This window comes from Pleurodeles waltl, chromosome 2_2 (assembly GCF_031143425.1).
Source record: "Pleurodeles waltl isolate 20211129_DDA chromosome 2_2, aPleWal1.hap1.20221129, whole genome shotgun sequence".
In the NCBI taxonomy this organism is placed as follows: domain Eukaryota; kingdom Metazoa; phylum Chordata; class Amphibia; order Caudata; family Salamandridae; genus Pleurodeles; species Pleurodeles waltl.
Window position 1 is genome coordinate 321,872,888 of NC_090439.1, and position 18,393 is coordinate 321,891,280.

The following is an 18,393-nucleotide window of genomic DNA, read 5'->3' on the forward strand; positions in this document are numbered from 1 at the left end:
CATCTAACATTCTTACTGGGGCTACCCCAGAATCATAGTGTGAACCATCTGCTAACTTCTCAACTGATGTGCCAGCTAAGGCCTTATCATTTTCAATGAGCATGTTAATCAACAATTCTCTAGAGGGAGTCTTCCCTACCCCTAAACCTCTATCAATGCAGAGACTCCTTACACCTTTCCAGCTAAGGTGGTCATAAGCAGAGCTGACCAGATCAAGAGTAGGACCTGTACCAGACATGATAGAAAAAGGTTTAAGGGATAGAAAAAGAAAGAAAAAGTTTCAGAACTTTTTAAGGAAACAGAAAAAAACGTTTTCAACTTTTTAGAAACTTTTCAGAAAGTTTAGAGGTACTTTTCAGCACTTAGCAATAGAGTAAGAGAAGAAAAGCAAAACATTTTTGGTTAGGTGTACATAAACTGAACTTGTTTTGTATATTTTTCTATTGTGAAAAGTACAAAATGACAAAGTGGTAAGTAGTTGCAAGTACTTATCCCACCGCTGCACGACCAATGTAGGAGGCTGGCCTGGCTTGTAGTGGGTACCAAGGGGTACTTACACTCTGTACCAGGTCCAGTTATCCCTTATTAGTGTAGAAGAGGTGTTTCTAGCAGCTTAGGCTGATAGAAGATAGCTATACCTGAGCAGCTTAGGCTGAACTAGGAGACATGCAAAGCTCCTACTATACCACTGGTGTCATATGCACAATATCATAAGAAAACACAATACACAGATATACTAAAAATAAAGGTACTTTATTTTTATGACAATATGGCAAAAGTATCTCAGTGAGTACCCTCAGTATGAGCAAATATACACAAGATATATGTACACAATACCAGAAATATGCAATAATAGCAATAGAAAGTAATGCAAGCAATGTATAGTCACAATAGATTGCAATGAGAGCACATAGGTATAGGGGCAACATAAACCATATACTCCAAAAGTGGAATGCGAATAATGTATGGACCCCAAACCTATGTGAGCTTGTAGAGGGTCGCTGGGACTGTAAGAAAACAGTGAGGGTTAGAAAAATAGCCCACCCCAAGACCCTGAAAAGTAGGTGTAAAGTGCACCTATATTCCCCAGAGAGCACAGAAGTCGTGATAGGGGAATTCTGCAAGGTAGAACAACACCAGCAATGCAACCAAAGTGGATTTCCGGATGAGAGTACCTGTGGAACAAGGGGACCAAGTCCAAGAGTCGCGACAAAGTCGAGATTGGGCAGATGCCCAGGAAATGCCAACTGAGGGTGCAAAGAAGCTGCCACCGGATGGTAGAAGCTGTCGATTCTGCAAGAACGAAGAGGACTAGGAACTTCCCCTTTGGAGGATGGATGTCACACATCGTGAAGAAGCTTGCAGAGGTGTTCCCACGCAGAAAGACCGCAAACAAGCCTTGCTAGCTGCAAGGGTCGCGGTTAAGGTTTTTGGATGCTGCTGTGGCCCAGGAGGGACCAGGACATCGCCAATTGCGTGAGGATACAGAGGGGGCAGCCAGCAAGATAGGGAGCCCTCACAGAAGCAGGCAGCACCCGCAGAAGTGCCAGAACAGGCACTACAAAGAGGAGTGAACCAGAGCTCACCCGAAGTCACAAAAGGAGATCCCACGACGCCGGAGGACAACTCAGGAGGTTGTGCACTGCAGGTTAGAGTGTCGGGACCCAGGCTTGGCTGTGCACAAAGGATATCCTGGAAGAGTGCACAGGAGCCGGAGCAGTTGCAAATCACGTGGTACCCAGCAATGCAGTCTAGCGTGGGGAGGCAAGGACTTACCTCCACCAAACTTGGACTGAAGAGTCACTAGACTGTGGGAGTCACTTGGACAGAGTTGCTGAGTTCCAGGGACCACGCTCGGCGTGCTGAGAGGGGACCCAGAGGACCGGTGATGCAGTCTTTTGTTGCCTGTGGTTGCAGGGGGAAGATTCCGTCGACCCACGGGAGATTTCTTCGGAGCTTCTAGTGCAGAGAGGAGGCAGACTACCCCCACAGCATGCACCACCAGGAAAACAGTCGAGAAGGCGGCAGGATCAGCGATACAAGGTTGCAGTAGTCGTCTTTGCTACATTGTTGCGGTTCTGCAGTCGTCCAGAGCAGTCAGCGGTCAATTCCTTGGCAGAAGGTGAAGATAGAGATGCAGAGGAACTCTGATGAGCTCTTGCATTCGTTATCTAAAGAATTCCCCAAAGCAGAGACCCTAAATAGCCAGAAAAGGAGGTTTCTAGGCTAGCAACACAGGTAAGAGCCTATCAGAAGGAGTCTCTGACATCCCCTGCTGGCACTGGCCACTCAGAGCAGTCCAGTGTGCCAGCAGCACCTCTGTTTCCAAGATGGCAGAGGTCTGGAGCACACTGGAGGAGCTCTGGGCACCTCCCCTGGGAGGTGCAGGTCAGGGGAGTGGTCACTCCCCTTTCCTTTGTCCAGTTTCACGCCAGAGCAGGGCTGGGGGATCCCTGAACCGGTGTAGACTGGCTTACGCAGAGATGGGCACCATCTGTGCCCATCAAAGCATTTCCAGAGGCTGGTGGAGGCTACTCCTCCCCAGCCCTGGCACCTTTTTCCAAAGGAAGAGGGTGTAACACCCTCTCTCTGTGGAAGTCCTTCATTCTGCCTTCCTGGGCCAAGCCTGGCTGGACCCCAGGAGGGCAGAAACCTGTCTGAGGGGTTGGCAGCAGCAGCAGCTGCAGTGAAACCCCGGGAAAGGTAGTTTGGCAGTAGTCTGTGCTAGAGACCCGGGGGATCATGGAATTGTCTCCCCAATGCCAGAATGGCATTGGGGTGACAATTCCATGATCTTAGACATGTTACATGGGCATGTTCGGAGTTACCATTGTGAGGCTATACATAGGTAGTGACCTATGTATAGTGCACGCGTGTAATGGTGTCCCCGCACTCACAAAGTCTGGGGAATTTGCCCTGAACAATGTGGGGGCACCTTGGCTAGTGCCAGGGTGCCCACACACTAAGTAACTTAGCACCCAACCTTTACCAGGTAAAGGTTAGACATATAGGTGGATTATAAGTTACTTAAGTACAGTGTTAAATGGCTGTGAACTAACGTGGACGTTATTTCACTCAGGCTGCAGTGGCAGGCCTGTGTAAGAATTGTCAGAGCTCCCTATGGGTGGCTAAAGAAATGCTGCAGCCCATAGGGATCTCCTGGAACCCCAATACCCTGGGTACCTCAGTACCATATACTAGGGAATTATAAGGGTGTTCCAGTATGCCAATGTGAATTGGTGCAGTTGGTCACTAGCCTGTTAGTGACAATTTGGAAAGCAAAGAGAGAGCTAACCACTGAGGTTCTGGTTAGCAGAGCCTCAGTGAGACAGTTAGTCATCACACAGGGAACACATACAGGGCACACTTATGAGCACTGGGGCCCTGGCTGGCAGGGTCCCAGTGACACATACAACTAAAACAACATATATACAGTGAAATATGGGGGTAACATGCCAGGCAAGATGGTACTTTCCTACACATGTGAGACTGGGACAGGGGAAAATTACCATGTGTGGTGCTGTGGCATGAGCACAGCAACACCTATTGCAAGGCCTCACCATGCAAATGGATGCACAGGGAGGGATGGCAACGTCAAGATGGTGTCAAGCCACAAAAAAGGATATACATCACACCTAGACCAGCTGATCTTCCCTTCATTTGACACGCAGGTGGGGCATAGGGTTGATAGACTGCAATCATGATGTACAGGAACAATGTTTGGTTACAACGATGACAATGAGCCTCAATAGCAAGTCAGTGATGTGACATATCAACTGCCACAACACAGATAGACTGATTTTATCCCATCTCATTGCAGAGGATGATGGTCTCCTATAGATCTGCCTGTACTGGAGTACCCCGATGACCTGGATGACCAGCTGACAACCATCAGCCAATAGACCCTCCAAGTAGTCCTCTTTACCCTCCAGACAACACCTCCAGTCTCAAGTAGGAGTATTAATGTAGCAGCCACCCCAGAGACCCCACCACACACCCCAATAATATGACCTGCCAGCACCGACACAGCTGAGGACTCCGAGGACCGAGGGACCAGCTTTGAGAGGACAGTGGTAGGAGTCCAGCAGGAGCTGGACAAGAAGGTGTGGTGGGGATGCAAACTATGGCAGCCAGCCTAGAGGGTATGCGCACGTGCATCGTTACGGCCACTGAACAGACAGCAGCCAAACTGGGCACACACTCCCCAATGCATGGAGACCAGCAGTGTCTGAGGGACATTGCTGCTGCCATGAGGGAGAGGCCACAACAACTGCCCTCCCAAACTGGCAGCAGCCGGATTGAGGACAAGCTGGACTCCCTGCACCGAGAAGTGGCCTCCCTCAGGGCAGACATGGCATCCTAACACAGGGATGTTGCTGCTATCTCCAAAAATCAGTAGCTCCTCCTTGCTGCAGTGATGCCATATGTAGTTCCACAGGTGGCAGCTGCCAGGAATTGGGAGTCCACATCTCCAACCACTGAAGTGTGTGTGGCCCCCTCCACCTCCCCACCACCACAATTCAAGGGCAGAGGAGATACCACACACTTCAGAGGATGAAGATGTGGAACAGATCATCTTCACCCGTAGGAGTTACCAGTAGCACCAGCCCATGCCACATGGGCAGTGATTTTCCTTTGTCCTGTGCTTGACATCATGCCAGTGTTAGCACAGTTGGAGATATGCACTCTTCTGCGACACACTGTTGACTTTTCTGCTATTGACTGCAATTGTCGCTCACTTTTCAACTGGCAGTTCATGCTCCCCTGCACTGAACAACACTTTACCCAAGCATGTCTCATGACACATCCCCAACCCTGGACTTGTGTTGTGTCACAATTGGATGGATTTCATTATTGGGGTCACAGACCTAAACATTGTAAAGATTGCACTACGACACTTGTAAACAAACACCACCTACACAACCAGCATGTCTTTGTGTATTGTGACATATCTACTATGCTTAGGAATTGTGATGTGTGTAACATATCTTTAGTCACAGAGTGCCAGTACTATAGTGCAGGAATTTGGGGGCACATATCTACGCACCGGGTACCTACATGATGAACGTCGATGCTGGTCTCTTCCCCCAATAACAATTCACTGAGTATGTCAAAATATGTTGAACACATGTATGCTTCACTCACTACATACAGCAGGAATGGCTGTGAAACAATTCTCTGGCAATATTGTCAGCTGGGAGTACCAGTAAAACACACTGGTGTGAAACAGAGGTACTTAACCTCATCTGTAATTGGCACTGATGATTTTAGCAGGATGGATATGAAATGTAGGCTGTTGTCAGATGTCCCACAGTGTCCAACATTTCTACACAGGACCCAAACAATGACAGATGAATTACCACACCTACCTGTCCAATACAAAGTTAACATTGTCACCTTGAGTGGTGGGTACACTGGATGTCAGATGCATAGGCAAGTAGATGTGTTGTAGCTGCCAATGTGACAGCTCAGTTGTTAGAAGGTGATGAACATGTTAAGAGGGGGATTTGGAGGCAGGATGGAATCCCTAGGCCAACACACAATTTTCACTGTACACTCAGAGGAAGACCCTGAGACCCAAGCATTGCCCATGAAGTAAGGGAGTACCCAAAGATTTTTAATTAGCAGTAAACTAAACTAAAAAGAAGGAAGAACACCTATCCTAAGCTAACCTAACCTAACCTAACCTAACCTAATCCTATTCCAACTATACATAACCAACAACTGACAAACAGATGTCAAGGCACTCGTGAGTTATAAGTTCAGCGTTCATGAGTTTTTGGTCCTTGTGTCTTGTTCATAATAATCAACCGTACATCCGACCAGGATAGAGGGCAGAGTTGTTAGTTTATTCTTGTAGTATAATGTCCTTTACAACAACAGCCAACAGGTGTTTCGTCCCGTGAGAGAGTTGCTCCCAAAGACTTCATCAGGGCTGAAATAGGGGATCAGGCAGGCATGGAATATCTAGTATTCCAAATACACTATTTAAACGATTCAAATTAGTCTTTAGGATACACCTTCCTTTTATGGTTATATTCCTTGGTGAAAATAATTTATCACCATCCTCCATTTGGCAAAAATCTTCTAATATTTTAGTCTAAGTTTGCAGGCATTTCTTTAATTTGCCTTGTTACATTTGTATCTTCCAGGATGACAAAGGCATACGCCGTCCGTGTTGTAACCAACAACTGACCCTAACTACCCTATGTTACACTTACCTAACACATTTAATGACACACTCTAAACATTGGCCCCCCACACCCCTTATATTACGTGACACATGCAGGACAACATATACCAAACTACACATGTAATACCTATATATAAACAAATATATTTTTTTGGGGTATTTTGTTTATATTTTATTTTTTATTTTTTAATACAACACATAAATGCCACAACATTACCCTCCTCCCACCCACCCACAAAGTAACATGTAAAAAGTAGAAAACACACCCCAATCCTACTTATCCTAACTAAACTACTAACCTAATCTAACCTGACACTAATCCCCTACACAGCTGTGGAGCTTGGTCCTCTCTGTGTGGCTAGTGTGGGTCCCCCTTGGGTGAATGCCCGCCATTTCCCAGTGGATCACTCCCTGCGATAGCGGCATGGCATCCTCCGGAACCCAGATTCCACTGCCAGGATGGGCCTATAGCGGACTGCCCTCTTCTGAAATGCCTGCAGTTCCTCATTGTTCATGTTGGCAGCTGTTAAATTGAGACAGGCAACCATCAGTTTCAGCACTGTGTGGAGTATGTACAGATTATTAGCTTACACTCTACATCTAATTGCACATGCTCTCCAACTCACATTCATGAAAATACAATGGTCCAGATAAATACAACAATGCTTCCTTAACATCATTTCATTGACACCAAAGCGAATCACAACAAGATTTGAAACCAACCTAATTTAGGTGTGCATTGATTTTGTGCCATGTGTAACAATGCAAAGGCAGTGTTAACTTCACATAAATCAGGACCAATATTCCTAATCATCTGTGTCAATTTTCAACCATACATCACCAGTAACTTGAATATGTTATTGGGAGCATGTGATGCAGTTGGTAACCATTTGGGGTCAGTGTTGATAGGTAAAAATGCAAGACTGATCAATCTGACTGTCTTCTACACTGTGAGCATCACATCTGCCTACAAATTTGTTGTTCCTCTCCCTCATGTGCCTCAGAGGGGATGGCCATGCAATCTATCATCTCAACTGTCCAGGTCATCCACCAAGGCATGCCCACTCATACATGTTAGGGAGTCAGGGAGTGGACCATATGTTAGGAGGGCTGCCAACTAGGGCGCTGGTATCCATTGGTCTAGCACACCTACATTCATGTGTCCAGGTGTAGACACCCATCAGTACCTGATCTGCCAATACTATTCCTTACACACCCATATCCATGCCAGCACATGCCTTGCCTTGACTTGCATGCACCCCTATTACATTTCACATAGGTGTCAAGTAAATGGAGTACAAAATATGGAGCACCAACCTGGGAGACAATTGCCCACCCAGTCCTACATATACATTACAATACAGGGATGCACCAAATTGTGTTCAAAATGGTGTATCACTGTGTTGTGAGTATGACGGTGTGTCCCAGTGGCAATATTCTCACAGCGGAGCACTTCTTAGTCACATATGGGCCTACATATGGCTTGTCATCACCTTGTTTACATGATACTGCCCATTGAGCACCACAAGCCTCACAAGATCTGACTCTCTGCTCGTGCATGGGGAACCCTTATATAGGGTACAATGTCACCATCCAGCCTACTTTGATATCTGTTAATTTGCCACCTCATTCCTTCTGGCATTGTGTGCAACACATGTGACTCAATCACACCAAACCCTCAATTACTACACAGGACAGACATAATCACACTTACTGGATACATCTGGGTCCTCAAATCTTTCCACTTCGCGGATGGTGTAGGGGGCAGGTCCACCTGTAAGATATGGATGGAAAAACATGTTTAGTGTCATATCACTGTCACCACTAATGGACAACATATTACAGTGTGTACTATTTTAGAGGAGTGAGTTAGTTATCCTGGTGTAAAACAGTGCAACAGTCATACCACTGCAAACTCACGATGACACTGACACTCAGGTGAGTGAGAGCCACACATCTGCACACTTACACTGGGCCTGAGACTCATGTAGTGCAACACCCTGCAACAACCATATGTGGTCAATATACAGAAGATGAAACTCCATGGTATGAGGGGGAGTTGGGTGACAAATACATAACACTACCTTGGTGCTCTGCAAGACAATTGACTCAGGTATTCTGGCTTGTCCTGCAAGGCACCCAGAGGCACTTTGTGAAGGACATGCAGCTAAATTATTAGTCTGTAATGATTATGCGTTGAGTAATCCATGGCTGATGTGGCAAAGTAGTCTGATGGTATCAAATGCCCCATTGCCAGTGCCCGCTAAGGCAGAGAAGCCCCCTTTGCTAAAATAATGGCAGGGATCATGTGTGTGAAATGATGACAATGTAGCACTATACATGGATTGTGACAGGATACTTCAATTCGATTTCCTCAGAAGCAGAAGATAACTCCTCAGTCCCGACCCGAGCTACTCACAACAAATATTAATCCTTCGTGCTGAGTACCCCGGAGGGGGAAAGGGGAATGGGATGGTAGAGAGACTGCCACAGAGATGATGAACGCCAGTACTCAGTCTGCCTCTTCACATCTAAGATTGGATACAGCACCTGCAAGAGTCACAGTCGCAATTACTAGGGATATACAACATCAGTTTTTCACTTTCTACTCTCAACACTTAATTCTCTTTAATTCTATTATTTCTTCACTCACCATGAGTTCTCTGTAGCCTTGCTCCTCTCTATAAATGATAGCTCTTCTTAAAAAAATGCTTATTACTGATTCTGGAAGAACTTCTCAACCTTTGTTAGAGATTGGTTTTATCTTGCTATATATATATATATAGTTGGTGATAATGCGTTCTTCAAATCAGCTGATGTTATTTTATTTCTCCTGACTTATTGTGACTTCTGTCAATACTTGTATTTGTAAATGCTTGTTTATTACAGTTAGTTTCTCCTTCCTTACTTCGACATCTGTCGATAATTTGTAGTTGTAAATGCTTGTTTATTTAAGTTCGTTTCTCTTTTAAACTCTATTTTGGTTTATTACCATTGAATTTGTAAATGCTTATTTGTTAACAGTTCGTTTCTCCTTTAAACTTGGCCTTTGTTTATAACCTTGACATTTGTAGATACTTGCTCTTTTAAAGTTCGTTTTTTCTTTGACTTTAATATCTTAAACAAGAACCTTGTAAACATAAGGTTAATTCATACATTAACTCTGTAGCCTTGCCGACTTCCACGGGAACGGTCTACTATCAAACTCTTCGAATAAACCTTGACAATATTTATTCGTTTTCTGTAATATAATCTTCAAATGTAATTTTACCTCACAGGAGTTTCTGTTCTGAAGCGTGCTCTCTCTCCACACAGCTGATTCCTGTCAGACCTCAGTTGAAGTGCAAGGCTTCCAGCTGGAGAGCTCGTAACCTAGCAACCAACCGATTGCAAGACTAGAACTGTAACTAACCTTCAGGACTCACAGCGGGCATCTTGGATCTTCTGTTCTTGATTCTTCCTTTGAAATAAACGCAAGATTACTCTGCAAACCTTCTTCCAGTTTGGGCTTTGCTGTCTCCACTGAGGATATCTCTTTGCTTTTCTCATGCACTTCTTTGATTTGACTTGGCAAGTTTGTGTGGTCTTGACAGTACTCCCCCTCAAGGAACAGTTCTCCAATTTAGGTTTGCTTGGGTAGGTTCTATGAAAGTTTCTTACTAATCTTGAAGCAGTGTACATACTCATGCGGCTCCCAGGATCGTTCCTCTGGACCATAACCTTTCCAATCAATTAGATAATAAAGCTGGCCATTACGGATTTTGGAATCTAAGATTTGATTGACCTCATACTCTTCTGCAGAGCTAATCTGGATAGGAATTGGAGGGGAGTTTTGACGTAAATTTGGAGGACTGTTCTTTAACAAGGAGACATGGAAAACAGGATGTATCTTTAGATGAGCCGGCAACTGCAATTTAACTGCCACTGGATTCATCATCTTGTCAACTTTGAATGGGCCTATAAATCGTGGCTGAAATTTGCGATTTCCTTTGAGACGTAAATGACGAGTGGATAACCAAACTTTGTCTCCTTTCAAATAAATGGGGCTCTCTCTTCTTTTTCTATCAGCCTGAGTCTTATATGAGTCTTTTGCTTGAATGATGTTTTTTCTAGCCCTAACTAACGTGGTCTGCAAATCCCTCACCATCTCTTCTACTGCAGGCACTGAATCATCTTCTTTACCCAACATTACATTAGGATGTCTACCATGGTTCAGATAAAAGGGGGTGAACCCAGTGGTGGAATGAACAGCATTATTGTAAGCAAATTCAGCTGCCCACATCAACTCGGGCCATTCCTTCTCTTTATCGAATAAATTGAGTCTTAAATACTGTTCTAACTCTTGATTCACTCTCTCTGTTTGCCCATCGGTTTCAGGATGGTAACTGGTAGAGTAACGAGAATCAATTCCTAATCTTTTAATAAAGGCCTTCCAAAAGCGAGAAACAAATTGGGCCCCCCTGTCTGAAACTAGAATTTTTGGGATACCATGGGCACGTACTATGTGTTGTGTAAACAACTGTGCAACCTGTGGGGCTCGAGGGATTTCTTTCAAAGGAATGAAATGCGCCATTTTAGTGAAAGTGTCTACAAAAACTAGGATAGTGTTAAAACCTTGGCTACTAGGGAGGTCCACTATAAGATCCATAGTGACAGTATGCCAGGCATGGGGTGCAGTGGGCAAAGGTCTTAACAGACCTTGTGAAGCTGTTCTATTTGATTTCCCTCTTTGACATTTGTCACAAGTTGACACATAGGGGGTCATTCTGACCCTGGCGTTCATTGACGCCAGGGTCAACGACCACGAGAGCACCGCCAACAGGCTGGCGGTGCTCTCAAGGGCATTCTGACCGCGGCGGTTTGGCCGCGGTCAGAAAGGGAAAACCGGCGGTCTCCCGCCGGTTTTCCGCTGCCCTCAGGAATCCTCAAGCTGCGCCGCCATGGGGATTCCGACACCCCATACCGCCATCCTGTTCCTGGCGGTTCGCCCGCCAGGAACAGGATGGCGGTATGGGGTGTCGTGGGGCCCCTGGGGGCCCCTGCAGTGCCCATGCCAATGGCATGGGCACTGCAGGGGCCCCCGTAAGAGGGCCCCACAAAGAATTTCAGTGTCTGCTTAGCAGACACTGAAATTCGCGACGGGTGCAACTGCACCCGTCGCACCTTCCCACTCCGCCGGCTCCATTCAGAGCCGGCTTCCTCGTGGGAAGGGGTTTCCCACTGGGCTGGCGGGCGGCCTTCTGGCGGTCACCCGCCAGCCCAGCGGGAAAGCCAGAATGGCCAGCGGGCATATGGCGGTTCCCGCCAGGCGGGTGGCGACCACCGCCCGCCGGCCTCGGAATGAGGCCCATATTGTCTTATCTGAGTTTTCATTTGTGGCCACCAAAATTCTCGTTGTATTACATTTTGAGTCTTTTGAATTCCTTTGTGTCCAGCCAATTGATCGTCATGATAATCCTGAAGAATTTTTTCTTGCAGCTCCACAGTCGGAACATACAGTGCACCTTTAAAGTATGGCAAACCTTTTTTGATTTCTCTTCCTTGGCTATCTTTGGACCACTTCAGCATTCCTTCGAATGTTAAGTTATCTTGAATTTCTTTGGTTAAATTTTCATACAATATGGCAGATATGAACTTCTCTTGTGGAATAATCAATTCTTTTTCTGGAGGCTCTTTAACTGCACCGGTATCAATTCGAGATAGAGCATCTGCCTTCCCATTTACTTTTCCTGGTCTGAAAGTGATAACAAAATCAAAGTCTGCAAAATATAGGGACCAACACAGTTGTCTAGCTGTTAGAGTTCGAGCTGATTTTAAAAACTGTAAATTTCAGTGGTCCGTGTAAACGGTCACTTTATGCTTAGCTCCCAAAATGTAATGCCTCCACTCACGAAAAGTTTCTTTGACTGCTAATAGCTCCTTATCCGCAATTGAATAATTTATCTCTGGTGGTGTTAATTTTCGAGAGAAATAGGCCACTGGATGTAATTGACCTGTATCTTTATGACGCTGGGAAAGAATACCTCCTATGGCAACATCTGAAGCATCTGTCTCCACATAATATGGCTCATCTGGATTGGGGTGGAGCAAGATTGGAGCTGAGACGAAGGAATTCTTAAAAAATTAAAAGCATTTTCAGCTTCTTTTGTCCACTCAAACTTCACTCCTTTCTTCAACAATTGAGTAATGGGTGTAACTGTTTCAGAAAAATTGGATATGAATCTTCGATAAAAATTAGCAAACCCCAAGAAACTCTGGATCTCTTTGACATTGCAAGGAGAAGGCCAATGTTGCACTGTCTTTATCTTGGCAGGATCCATACTAACTCCTTCTGGTGACAAAATTAATCCTAAGAACTCAACTCGTTCCACATGAAATGCACACTTCTCCAATTTTACATAGAGATGGTTTTCTTGCAACCTTGTGAGGATGGATCGAACATGGGAAATGTGCTCCTGTAGATTGTCGGAAAAGATTAAAATGTCATCTATATAAACCACGGCAATCCGGTCGAGGAATTCTCGTAATATATCATTAACGAAATGCTGGAAGGCAGCGGGAGCATTGCATAACCCATAAGGCATCACTTGATATTCAAATAATCCGTATCGAGTCCGAAAAGCGGTTTTCCATTCATCCCCTGAAGCCACTCGAATCAAATGATATGCTCCTCGCAGGTCCAATTTGGTGTAGATTCTAGCATTCTTTACTTGATCTAATAAAACTGACACTAAAGGCAGTGGGTATCGATTCTTGATGGTAACCTGATTGAGGGCTCGATAATCAATGCAAGTTCGAAGACTCCCATCCTTCTTTGGTATGAAAAATAGTGGGGATGACACTGGAGATTCAGAAGGACGAATAAAACCATTAGCAAGATATTGATCCAAATACTCTTTTAAATGTTGATTCTCTGCTTCTGTCAATGCGTATATTCTGCTACATGGCAATATCGCACCTGGCTCCAGTTCAATTTTGCAGTCGTAGGCTCGATGTGGTGGCAATTTCTCAGCCTCCTTTTCATCAAAAACGGCAACTAAATCCTCATATTCTTTTGGGATTTCTGCTGTCTTTAGTGCACAGATCATTGAAGAGTGTGATGATAAACAGGCCGCTTGGGACTTGGTGGACACTTCCACTCCATCATGAAAGCAATTCTCTTTGCAGTAAGAGGAATTCATCTTGATGGTTCTTTTGCTCCAATCAATTTGTGGATTATGTTCTGTGAGCCAGGGCAGACCCAAAATGAGTTGAAATTGTGGAGCATCTATCAAATTAAAGATTATCTGCTCCTGATGTCCACCAAAACCTTGCATCTGAATTGGTTCGGTCTCACGGGAAATGGGTCCTGAAGAAAGATTGGTTCCATCCACAGCTCTTACTACTTCCAAAGTAGATTTCTTGATAAATCGAATACCCATTTTACGAGCATATTTGATATCACAGAAGTTGCCCGTAGCTGCAGAGTCTATCATAACTGAGATCCCTTGAATTTCCTTCTCAAGGGTCTTAACTGATACTGTTTGTACCAAATGTGGCGCTGCGGTTTGTAAGGTTATCGCCACTCGTTGATCTAAAGGAGTTGTCTTGGGTTCTCCTTTCATCAGGGCAACTCCCTCTACTGATGAAGCTGGCCTTTTCCCGACTGAAGAGCTTTGGGTTTCTTGGGACAGTTTTTAACAAAATGCCCAGATGCACCGCAATATAAACATAGTTGATTCACTCTTCTTTTCTCTTTTTCTTCCTTAGATAAAGGACCTCGGATGGAACCAATTTGCATTGGTTCTTCTATCATTATCCCTTCTCCGGCTCTCGTATGATAATTTCTTACACGATCAATTCTCAGGGGAAATGGTCGATACTCTCTTCTCTTTTCTGCTCTTCGTTCAGTTAACCGGTGGTCAATCTGTAACACAAGATCAATTAACTCTGAAATTTCGGTGGGTATATTTGGAACTTGTGCTAAGGCATCTTTCAATTCATCTCTCAGTCCACGATAAAATATGGCGGCTCTTTTTGACTCGGCCAGGCAGTCTCTACAATGAGTTTATTGAAATGAGCCAGATAGGCTACTAGATCTTTATTACCTTGCCTGATTTCCAGTAGTTCATTGTCAGTGGCTTGAGCTGCAGTTCGCCGATCAAATATTCTTAAGAACTCTTCCTTGAAATTTTGGAAATTATATAAAACAGGATCATTTCTGGAAATTTTTGGCATGGACCATGCTGCCGCATCTCCTGTCAGATAAGACAATATAAATGCCACTTTGGACTGGTCTTCGGAAAAAATGACTGGTCTACATAAAAAATGCAATGAGCATTGGGTCAGAAAAATCTGTGCCTTATTTGGATCCCCACCGAAGCGCTCGGGTTGAGCCAAAGGAATAATAGGGGAAACCGCATGAATTACTTGAGTGTATCTACCTGCAGACTGTGAAGGGCTAGGGATTTGTGAAAACACAGATTCATTTGATTTAGCGGTGTTCCCTAACTCATTTATTCGCTGTTTTATTTGGACTGTTTCTTCTATGGTGTTATTTAATTGTTTCTGTAACCCTTCCAAAACGGTGGCTAATGCTTTTATGTCAATTCCTTCTGCCATTCTGCTCAGGAGGAAATCTGTTTTTTCCCTAAAATTAGGGTGATGGCACTTCAATCTGTCAGGATACTTCAATTCGATTTCCTCAGAAGCAGAAGATAACTCCTCAGTCCCGACCCGAGCTACTCACAACGAATATTAATCCTTTGTGCTGAGTACCGCGGAGGTTGAAAGGGGAATGGGATGGTAGAGAGACTGCCACAGAGATGATGAACGCCAGTACTCAGTCTGCCTCTTCACATCTAAGATTGGATACAGCACCTGCAAGAGTCACAGTCGCAATTACTAGGGACATACAACATCAGTTTTTCACTTTCTACTCTCAACACTTAATTCTCTTTAATTCTATTATTTCTTCACTCACCATGAGTTCTCTGTAGCCTTGCTCCTCTCTATAAATGATAGCTCTTCTTAAAAAAATGCTTATTACTGATTCTGGAAGAACTTCTCAACCTTTGTTAGAGATTGGTTTTATCTTGCTATATATATATATATAGTTGGTGATAATGCGTTCTTCAAATCAGCTGATGTTATTTTATTTCTCCTGACTTATTGTGACTTCTGTCAATACTTGTATTTGTAAATGCTTGTTTATTACAGTTAGTTTCTCCTTCCTTACTTCGACATCTGTCGATAACTTGTAGTTGTAAATGCTTGTTTATTTAAGTTCGTTTCTCTTTTAAACTCTATTTTGGTTTATTACCATTGAATTTGTAAATGCTTATTTGTTAACAGTTCGTTTCTCCTTTAAACTTGGCCTTTGTTTATAACCTTGACATTTGTAGATACTTGCTCTTTTAAAGTTCGTTTTTTCTTTGACTTTAATATCTTAAACAAGAACCTTGTAAACATAAGGTTAATTCATACATTAACTCTGTAGCCTTGCCGACTTCCACAGGAACGGTCTACTATCAAACTCTTCGAATAAACCTTGACAATATTTATCCGTTTTCTGTAATATAATCTTCAAATGTAATTTTACCTCACAGGAGTTTCTGTTCTGAAGCGCGCTCTCTCTCCACACAGCTGATTCCTGTCAGACCTCAGTTGAAGTGCAAGGCTTCCAGCTGGAGAGCTCGTAACCTAGCAACCAACCGATTGCAAGACTAGAACTGTAACTAACCTTCAGGACTCACAGCGGCCATCTTGGATCTTCTCTTCTTGATTCTTCCTTTGAAATAAGCGCAAGATTACTCTGCAAACCTTCTTCCAGTTTGGGCTTTGCTGTCTCCACTGAGGATATCTCTTTGCTTTTCTCATGCACTTCTTTGATTTGACTTGGCAAGATGTGTGGTCATGACAGATTGCCCTACTTTGTTGACACAATCCAGGTGAATATGGTATGCTGGCGGTGTCTTGGTGTATCATACATGACACATGCCGGGGCACAGGTGTTGCCATGGCCCCTGAAATTTGTGAGTTTGTGATGGCTGTACATGCCTCACCAAACATCTGACCTGCATTGGTCAAATGGGTGGAGATGTGAACTCCATGTCTAGACTGGTTGCATGCAAACTGTCCACAAGCATTGCATGCAGCACTCCAACACATCTGCTCCTGTCATTCAAGAGCGGTGAACAGTATATAGTGTGCCAATGGTAGACTCACCAACAGAGCCACTGATCACCACATGAAGATGGTCAAGCAGATCCTAAGCTGGTGCTCGTTGTGGGTGCTGCAGACCACCCTCTTCAGGTGGTGGAGCACCTTGCCGCACTGCAGCCGCCTCGCCTCTGTCCGGTAACCTTGGATTACACGGCCCCCATCTCCAACATTAATAGAAGTAGGTGGGCTACCAGCCACACTAAGCCTCCCAGCTCCTCCTCTCCCATCCTTGTCAACCTCCCCCTACAAGCATTTCTACCAGGTACAGGTTGACGAAAAAATAAGAATAAAAAAATGCACATAAGGAAACTTAAGGCCCCAAAATGAATCCCAACTAAGCCAACTTATCAACTATCCCGGAGAGACTCCTCACAGTACAAGTACAATGATAGACACAAAAAGCACACTAATTTAGTGACACTGGGACAAAGTACAGTCAAAAATACAAAAAACACAACAGGAGGGACACCACAAGATACAATACTGAGCAAAAACACACCACCAACTCCAGGACTCAATTACACAGTCATAAGAGGTACAGACTGTAAAGAGAAAGTAAAAGTACACCCACTGTACCATGCCTGTAAACAGAATTCCCTATTACATCACTTTCTATCACCATGTGTCACGTTTTCTGTAATGCATGTATTTATTTGACTCATGTGATAACTGCGTGAGTATTTTAGGAGCATGACCTACATGCATCTTTTTATTTTGGCGCATTACCTTTATGCAGCGAATTAACATGAAATCAGCATTGAGATGAATGCGAAGTTGGATTTCACGCTAAGGGCCCATGGGTCATATACTTTAGGTTTGCGGATCCATTTGCGTAATGTTATTTACTCTCTTCCTGATTGCGTGATTTTGTTCCATTGTCTAGATATGCACCCTTTATCAACATACAAATGGAATGGGCTGTGCTGCAGTGTGGCATATTGTGTATGGCCACATGTGGTAGTTCATGCAGCAAAGTGATTTGGGTGTGATTGGTCTATTACACCGATGTGTGTGTTACAGGCGCAACAGCATGAAAATATTTGCACGTCGTGCATATGTAGGCATGTGTTACAACAATGTATCCACATATGTATGGCAGTCAGTACTATGCAACAGTTCTGGTATGTGATTTTGAATTGTGCTTACTTACGTGATGTGTGTAGTTGTCTTACAGAGCATGACATTTAAGACGACATACACAGCTCGGGCATTGTTGATGATGGCTGATAAAATGCTACCTAGGAAATGTTACCCGACAACTGTCGCCATATGTAGATCTTGAGTTTCTGGTGACTTGTGTGTGGACTACACATATGCCTGACATGTGTACATATTTGGTACATACTGTGATAGACACTCTGCCTACATTCCACCCAGATTATGTTTTGTCAACAAATGTATGTTTAAACTCGGTTCATTTAGCAATGGTTGTTGTTATTGTGTGGTGGACCTGAAGCCCTAGCTGCATATGTTCTCATCCATCCTGATGTGCATTCCACAGACGTGTCCGTGCAAAGTGTGAGGTCATGTGTACCCTGTGTCAGGATTGGGCCCCATGGCAGTGGCAGGACTGATTACCATGGATGTACTGCACAGGCCCAAATTCTTCCATTGCTTGTTATACCTGTGCTAATCAGGATGACCATTGTTACCAATTATGTCCCCCCCTTGTCACACATGCTCCATGCAGCCATTGCAACTCTCAAACGGAGTTGTGACAGTGGTCTTTTCAACCATTACTGTATTACCAAATTTTGACATCCACTGCCTCATGTGTGGTGCCCTTGTTTATCTCCTATTTGGGCATGTTGTAGTTGCGTGTGATGAGCTATTGTTGTACAAGTTGCCAACATGGATGTAATTCGAATGTTGTGGTCCACAAATTGTGTCCTTCAGTTATCACTTTCAAGTGATGAGGCTATTTGTGATGCGTGTGATGGTAGCAGTACAATTTTATGTATCACAAGTAATGTAGCTACAGTACTTTTCAGATTAGT

At 44.2% G+C, this 18,393-nt stretch overlaps 1 long non-coding RNA gene across 1 annotated transcript in view; it reads right to left on the bottom strand.

Moving 5' to 3' along the window:
• Positions 1-6,464: 6,464 nt before the first annotated feature.
• Positions 6,465-18,393, bottom strand: part of LOC138282364 (uncharacterized) — a 170,721-nt gene continuing 158,792 nt past the window's right edge. The window contains exons 2-3 of the long non-coding RNA XR_011200935.1: positions 7,908-7,967; positions 6,465-6,716 (exon numbers count right to left, since the gene is read on the bottom strand). This is a non-coding gene — a long non-coding RNA (uncharacterized lncRNA). The remainder of the gene's footprint in view (positions 6,717-7,907; positions 7,968-18,393) is intronic.